The sequence below is a fragment of the Lactuca sativa genome, chromosome 6 (genome assembly GCF_002870075.4).
Source record: "Lactuca sativa cultivar Salinas chromosome 6, Lsat_Salinas_v11, whole genome shotgun sequence".
Lineage (NCBI taxonomy): Eukaryota > Viridiplantae > Streptophyta > Magnoliopsida > Asterales > Asteraceae > Lactuca > Lactuca sativa.
This window is the reverse complement of record NC_056628.2, coordinates 157,542,513-157,550,545: the sequence shown is the minus strand read 5'-3', so window position 1 is coordinate 157,550,545 and position 8,033 is coordinate 157,542,513.

Below are 8,033 nucleotides of genomic sequence, written 5' to 3'. Positions count from 1 at the left end.
CTGTAGATCTTCAAGCTACTCGCCGAGTCTGAAGAACAACTCGACGAGTTTCAATAGGTCTTCAAGCTACTCGCCGAGTCTGAAGAACAACTCGGCGAGTCCTAGTGAATCTTCAAGCTACTCGCCGAGTCTGATCATTGGACTCGGCGAGTCCTCGCCATGCAGCCAATCCGCTGCCTCCTGTATTTCGCATGATTTCGAAATATATAGATATGGGGCTTCCTGGACTTTCACATATACTAATACCGGGGTTTTTAAACACTTATAACATCACTACAATCCAACAATCCCTTAAATGGGTTTCCTAAACCCTAAATTCGCATACAACATAAAAGCTACAGATTTCGATCCGAAGATTACCTGGAAACGTGTTCCTTGTGTCTCCAAACCTCCAGTCCTCGATTCCTTTGATCACCACCTTGCTCCTCCTTGTCCAACGATCTCTTCAAGCCTTCTCAAATCCTCTCTCTTGCTTCAGATGCTCACACACTCCCAGGGGATCTTCAACCGGCCAAAAGATGCGACATGACGGCCATAAGATCGTTATATACGGTTCAGAATCGAAACGGCTAGGGTTCATCTGAACAGCGTCGACTCGCCGAGTCCCTTATTGGACTCGTCGAGTCCAGTCGCGCATCTGCGACCAAGACCACGGCCCTACTCGGCGAGTCATGCACCAACTCGCCGAGTCCCCTCCTAAATGTGCCCCAAAAATAATTTAGAGAAATACCTGAAATTCCGGGCTGTTACACAGTGATGTAGAGGTTTTAAAAGTCAAATCTCTCTAAATTTTAGGTACTTACAATCTAACCTCCTTAAAGAGATTTCGTCCTTAAAATCTTTTCTTACTGTCTTGGTCATTTCTTCACTTATTGGCTTATTTTTAAGGTTACTTCTCTTCTTTAACTTATTACCAGGAATAATAATATACTTTCTAATTCTTTGCATTTTCAATGCACTAGCCAAACTCTCTTAATGTATCTACTCAAAATGGCTGTTATTGGATATTTAATACTCTATCTACTCTTATGAAATCACATTTCATACTTTTTGTTTGAATCCTCGTCATCCATCACCATGCCATGCTGATCTATTTACCGTGTCGTGGTAACTGCTAGTCAATAGTTCCTTAGCTGACTCATTCTAGCTTTGGGACAGTTTTCTTCCATTCTTCAAACCTTCATATCTTCTTCATTTCTAACCTGTTTTCTATCATCTTTATATCCACGAGAAGGTGGGAAACATACACTAAAATGATGTTAAGTCATTTATTCCTAAATCAGTACAGGTCTTAATCTATTAATTCACAAAGTTAGCCTAAAAGCATAAAATGGCATGTTTTATCCTTTTGACTGAAGTGTGTATTCTTACATATTTCTTCTCTTGAACTTTCTTATCTAATAGCATCTAAGCGACTTAAACTTATCTTGGGAATTTTCATGAAGTACAACTTAATAAACTTATAAAATTCTCATAAATTATCATTTAGCTATTTTGGTCAATATTTGACTAAAAGTCAGATCTCTCTAAATTTTAGATTCTTATAGTATTAAATCCCCATGATATTATTCAACATTAAAGGACCATCTAGAATTTGACAACCATTAATGAAAGTCGACTACTCCATCTAACCACATAAATAATCACATTAGTAAACTGATTCGCCTAAAGCTTGCCAATAATCATGTATTGAGCACCAATCAAACTAGTAAGCATATACTCTAAAAAATGTAGGATTATTTACTTTCAGCATTAAGACAATAAAGGAAAGGTGGTAACCCCAAGGATTAAAAAGGGAGTTCTTAAAATGACACAACAATATAAACACTTCTTCTTTTACTAAGTCCTAAAACCACTTAAAAAACAAAAAAGTAAAACATTAGGCGCCTTCTCACTCCTTTAATCCCATATTGCTAATTGGATATCCTCATTGGTATAGAAGGAATCTAGAGATTCAACATGACCAGTCGCAAGCGTCTTGAACCTGTGAGACACAAGTTGAGGTCGAGTCTCCCCTTCCTTAAGAAACTGAGACCTAAAGTGACCATAAAATTCATATTTTACTACACTAGGATCAATTACCTATATGTAGGACATCAAGTGTATTCCATGAAATGGTATATATATATATATATATATATATATATATATATATATATATATATATATATATATATATATTACATTAAAAAACTGACATATTATTTACACGTTTAGTAGGTTATTAGTTATAAGACTCATATACTATACAAGTTTAATTCAAAAAAATATTAAATATGAAGGTTTAAACATTTAGTAAATTTGATTTCACGAAAAAAAAAATAAGAAAAATAATGAATTATTAAAATTAAAATGCTTATTTATTTTTATTTTATTAATTTTTAAAAAATAATTTATATAAATAAACAAAAGAAATAATTGGGTTTTAATTTAGGAATTTTGAAATTAGAAGTCAAATTGAATTAATAAAATGTATAATTATTATATTTAAATATTATATGGACTTAATAAAATGAAAAAAAAAAACCATAAAATGTTGTTTGGAAAAAAAATAACCATAAAATGAAATGTGGCAAAATAAATAAGAGTATGGCATGTAAAAAAAAATTATTTATTAGAATAGATACATATATCGTGTAAGTAATTAAGAAAACACTTAAAAAATGCTAAATGTTATTTTAAGAAATTAATAATGTGTGTCAATTTTAACTAGGCTAGAAATAAAATCACATTGGTTGCAATGAAAAGATGTTTCATAACATATGATTTCTTGATTGAAATAATATACAATGATTAAACTTTAAAATAAACTCGTAATAAATTGGCTTTCTTAGACATTATAAGATATGTTCAAATAATTTTCTAAGGCATATTACAATAATTTATCATTTTTTTTAATCTATGCGAGTAGTTTGGCTTTGGCATAATGTGAAAAAGCCCCCGTTTGCATAAAAGAATTGGGTATTGATCAACTATAGCTAGTAAGCTATAATTTCTAAAGTTGGGTGTGGGACTCACGGCTATGATAGACTTTTTACTTGGTCAAAGGTGTCTTAATGCATCATACGGCATTAGAAAAAGACGCTATTCATTTCCAATTTCTTCGTTTCATTTAATCCAACGGTTAGAGTTAAAATTTAAGGTAAATAATATAAAAGATATTAAACTGAAATCAAAATTTTAATTTAATACTGTGTTTTATTTTGTTTCAAATTTATTACTGTGTTTTAAAATTTTTATAATTCTAACCATTTGACTGATCAACTCAATTACCTACTGACATGGCAAGATGATGTATCAGTTTTTTATGACATGATATGTTGACGTGTGAAAATTGATATTTTTTTTCAACAAAAGACACTAAGTTTTTAACATTTTTTATTTTTACACTAACTTTAATTTTTTCTTTCAATTTTGATATTATGTTTTTTTTTGTTGTTGTTCAAAATCGAACATGATTGTTTCCAATTTGTTCAATATTAACAATTTTCGAGTAACATTCCAAAATTTAAGACTAAAAATTTTATTTTTTATTTAATAATTATAAACCAAATGTCTGAAAACATCCATAGTGTCGACCCATATCAAAACCAATATATCAATAGTCAAAACATGTCATAGTAAAATAACATCAGAGTATAACTCCCAAAGATCTCATGTGCGGATATCATGGTTTGATGCGTTGCAATCATGCCGGCTCCTTTTCTATTGAAGAAGAAGTACTTGAAACCAAAACTGAAAACTGTAAGCACAAAGCTTAGTGAGTTCCCCCATCATACCACATACCATACAATAAATACACTGCCAAGCATATTCAGATGTTGGCCTACCCCTTCGGTCTCTTTCAACCGGTAACTGCCTAGCATATCAAGGTGCTGGCCTACGCCTTTAGTCTCTTTCAACCGGTAACCGCCTAGCATATATGGGTGCTGGCCTACCCCTTCAGTCTCTTTCAACCGGTTACGGTGTGACAACCCAAAAATTTCCGTTAGTTTTAACATCGAAATTAAGCGCGTCAAAAATTAGCCAAATTTATCCCAAAAATATTTTTGACCGGATTTAAACCCGTTGGAATATTATAAATAATATTCGTCAAGCGAACCAAAATTAAGGAGATATAATTTTAAAATGTTGTCGTGTTTAACGGTAGTCGTGAAAAACCCCGTTCGCGATTGGTGTCAGGTGAACCCCCCAACCAGGCCATAAACTCCACCCTATATAAGGGTTAAGTGGGTTTCATTCCCACCTTATACACACTCTCTCTACAAAACGGGTTTTGGTCAAAAATCGCCCTTTCGAGCTTTAAATCGGTAAGTTAACCTTCCTAGCTTGTTGTTTATCTCATCTAACTTGCAAATTCGTGGCTTAAACATCCAAAAACCCCAAGAACAAGAGTTTACGGTCTTGGGAGCATCCCAAAACCGTAAACACCTTGAAAGAGGGTTTTGGTGCCCAAAAACCCTTCCAAACCACTTCTAATGCTTAACAATGACTTAGGGGCTTACATGAAAGGACTTGGAACACCAAAATCGTAACAAATGGGGAGTAAACATGAGTTTACGGTCTAAGAACATCCTTAGACCGTAAACCCATCTTCAAGGACCATAAACACTTATTTAGGTGTTAAACTACCCCTAAAACACCTCCAAAAGCTTCCATGAGTGCCTAGAGCCTTGTAATCCTTCGTTGATGCACCAAAACATAGGATTCATGGACAAACATGAGTTTACTACCGTAAAATCATGTGTTTAAGGTAGTAAACTCCCCAAGAACATCTTCATAGACCGTAAACACCTTCCCAAGGTGTTTAAGTGCCTTTAACACCTTCCTATGCTCTTATAAGTGACTAGAACCTTGCATGCATGAGTTAGTAACACCAAACAACAAAAGAAATGGACTAACATGAGTTTACTACTATAAACTCATGTGTTTACGGCCGTAAACTCCTCAAGGAGTGGTCATTGGACCATAAACTCCCTAAAATGGTCCATTTGGAGCCTAAACCACTTCCTATGCCCTAGAATTGAACCTAGCCTAATTCCACGAGTGAGATAAAACCTTAAAGCATCCAAAGACACCCCACCCATGAGTTTACGGCTGTAAACTCATGGGGATATGGTCTTAGGGCCGTAAACTATATAAAGAGTTTACTCTTGAAGAGTAAACTCCTTAATTGGGCCATACACTCCCTTAGATGTTACCCGGGACACCCCTAGCACTTAACCAAAGTGTTTTCTGCTCATTAGGATGCGTATATGTGTTTATTATTATAATTACTAATTGTATGTAAACATATGTCATCATATGTTAATAGGTCACTAAGTGTGTTCAAGTCTTCACTTGACACCGAGCACCCAACCGGAACCTCCGCCCGATCCACTTCGTTAAATGCTACTACTTCGTTAAGTGCTTCTACTTCGTTAAGTGCTTCTACTTCGTTAAATGCATGTCTGTACTTGTATAGTTATATAAATAATGTTTAAAGGACTTAGGAAGGCTAGTTCGCCCTATTTCCTTTTCCTCGTTGGGATGTGGTCTGGTGGTTATCGGATATCCGTTCGAAGGTCGTTTAAACATTAATTATATATCATGTATAAATGTATAGACATAAAGGTTTACATCGGCCACTTCATGTTCCTTGGGTAGTAAGGGCATCCTCCTACTCGTCACTCGTAGATCAGGGACACTAGTAACTATTATAGGAATAGTTAGGAAGCTCTATTCACTCTTTCTAGTACAAGAATTCCACAGGAGTCAGTTCATACGCGATTCTATATCATTTCTCCAGCGCCCTTAATAGAATTCAGATTACGAGATGCATCTTCAAGACACGGATCTCCCCGTCGTCGAGTTGGTAACCAGAGTCTCCTGTAGGGAGAGCGGGCATTGTGTGTATAGATCTATACGGGACTGACACTCCTGCACCCTAACTGCTAGCTACAGTCCATGGCCTACCAAGCCAAGGGGTGACAAATGTCATATTTATTCCGACGCTTGCAGGGCGTCAAGTACTCTAGTGTCAATCAGTATGGTTACGAGTATCTCCATGTTTACCTTATAATTCATGGCCTTAAGGTAACGAGGATTAACGATGTATTCTTGAAACAATACTCTTCGAATTACTCTTTGTTTTAGACTTTGCTAGCCGTATCTTTCATTTGATACTGTCTGGGGTCTGTGTTTCTTTGTTTTAGACCTTGCTAGCTGTATCTTTCATTTGATACTGTCTGGGGTCTGTGTTTCTTTGTTTTAGACCTTGCTAGCCGTATCGTACATTTGATATCGTCTGGGGTCTGTGTTTCCTTTTGTTAGACTGAGCCAGGCGTATCATTCATTCGATACTCTCCTGGAGTCTATGATTTCTTTGCCTTAGTCAGCAGTATTTTCTGCTGAGGCATATGTTATTTTCCCCTAGTACTTTTACTAGTGATATTCTCCTACTTTCTTTAAAGTCAAATACCGTATTTTGGTAATGATAGCATTTCAGGGAAAATTTCTCTTTAAAACATAACACTGTCGAGTATTGGTAGAAGACTGCTTTTAAATTAGAAAATATAGGATTTTCTGGAAAGGACGCTAATACACCGTAGATTCTAAACTACTACTTTTTATAAAGTTATTTTGAATAAAATGCTTACTTACACAAATGACACTAAATACTTATTGATGAGTTATAAAAACTCTTTGATCGATTAGATCTTTGTAACAGGTAAATAAAGAACGTAAAAACAGTGAAATAAAACACAAGTATGGATCTCAACGAGTCGAATGATTCGATTACTCAATCCTCAGCAAAGTTAGACTAAGAACTTCCGCTGTAGAGGATTCTAGGGTTACAAAAACAAGAACGATGAATATGCTTGAAAATACTTATCTAATCGTTTCTAATCATTACGTTCTAGGATGCATGCAAGCATCTATTTATAATAAACCCTACAAAAGTCACGGATGGACAGGCCCATACCGGAGATAAACATTGGACTAGCTAACGAGCCCAATAGATGCAACACACTACTAGACCTAACAATCTCCCCCTTTGCATCAATTTGGAGCGAGACTATCATTTCTTCTTGCTTGGACCAGCAGCAGGAACTTTCTTGGTTGTATCAAACAGACGCGAGATAAGCGCAATGATAGTCTGTCTGAAGCGAATATACCATTGAATCATGTCGTCAAAGTACTTTTTATCATCCGTTGTGTTTAGCTTGCACCGATGGATAATCCCTAAGACATGTTCCAGACATGCAGTGGTATAGAGATGTTTGTCTGCGAAAGCGAAAAGACATTTCTGGCCTTCGTTTCTGGTAAACATAACAGAGTTTCTCTTCGGGTCTATCTTTCCCATCTGCACCATGTTTAGGTCACTTGCTGAGCCAATAGGATATATGGTAGGCTTTTTCTTGAATACGCTCGCTACCTCCTGATCCATCTTTGCGACTTCCATTATATAGCAGACAAGCATCCTCTTGAAGTGGTCGATGATTGGACCATATTCAGCTTCGTTTGTAAGAAGGATGTTGTGCAGGATGATCCAGTCGGATGGATTCAAGTTGGGAAGATCAGCAAGTGAGAGGGCATGTTCGGTCTAAGCAGATCCCCTTAGCACCTTAAACCGAACGTTGGTGAAGTTTCCTTCCCTGTACGACTTCAGAACCCGAACATTGATAATCTTCTGAGCGCTCCATGTTTGGTACTGTGGTTGAGCGGCCCTCAGATAGAAATCGACTAAGTCCCGATCAACCTTTGGATGAGGATGAGGGAACTCAGCGGTGCTGTCAAAGGCATGGAATACAAACGCCTTTCGGGTTAGTGGCATGTCGAACTGAGAATCCAAGGAGGAAAAAGAGTTTTCCTGCTCTCGAGAAGGTCGTGAGCTTCTTTTTGTCTTCTTTCGGCTTCTTCAGCCTCTCTAGCTACACGAGCACTGATGTCTGCATCTTTATCTCGACCCTATCTCTTTAAAAGGTTGGCAATTGTCTCCTTATCATCATCGTCGCTTTCCTCAACAATTTTCTTGCCCTTGTCCTTCACAC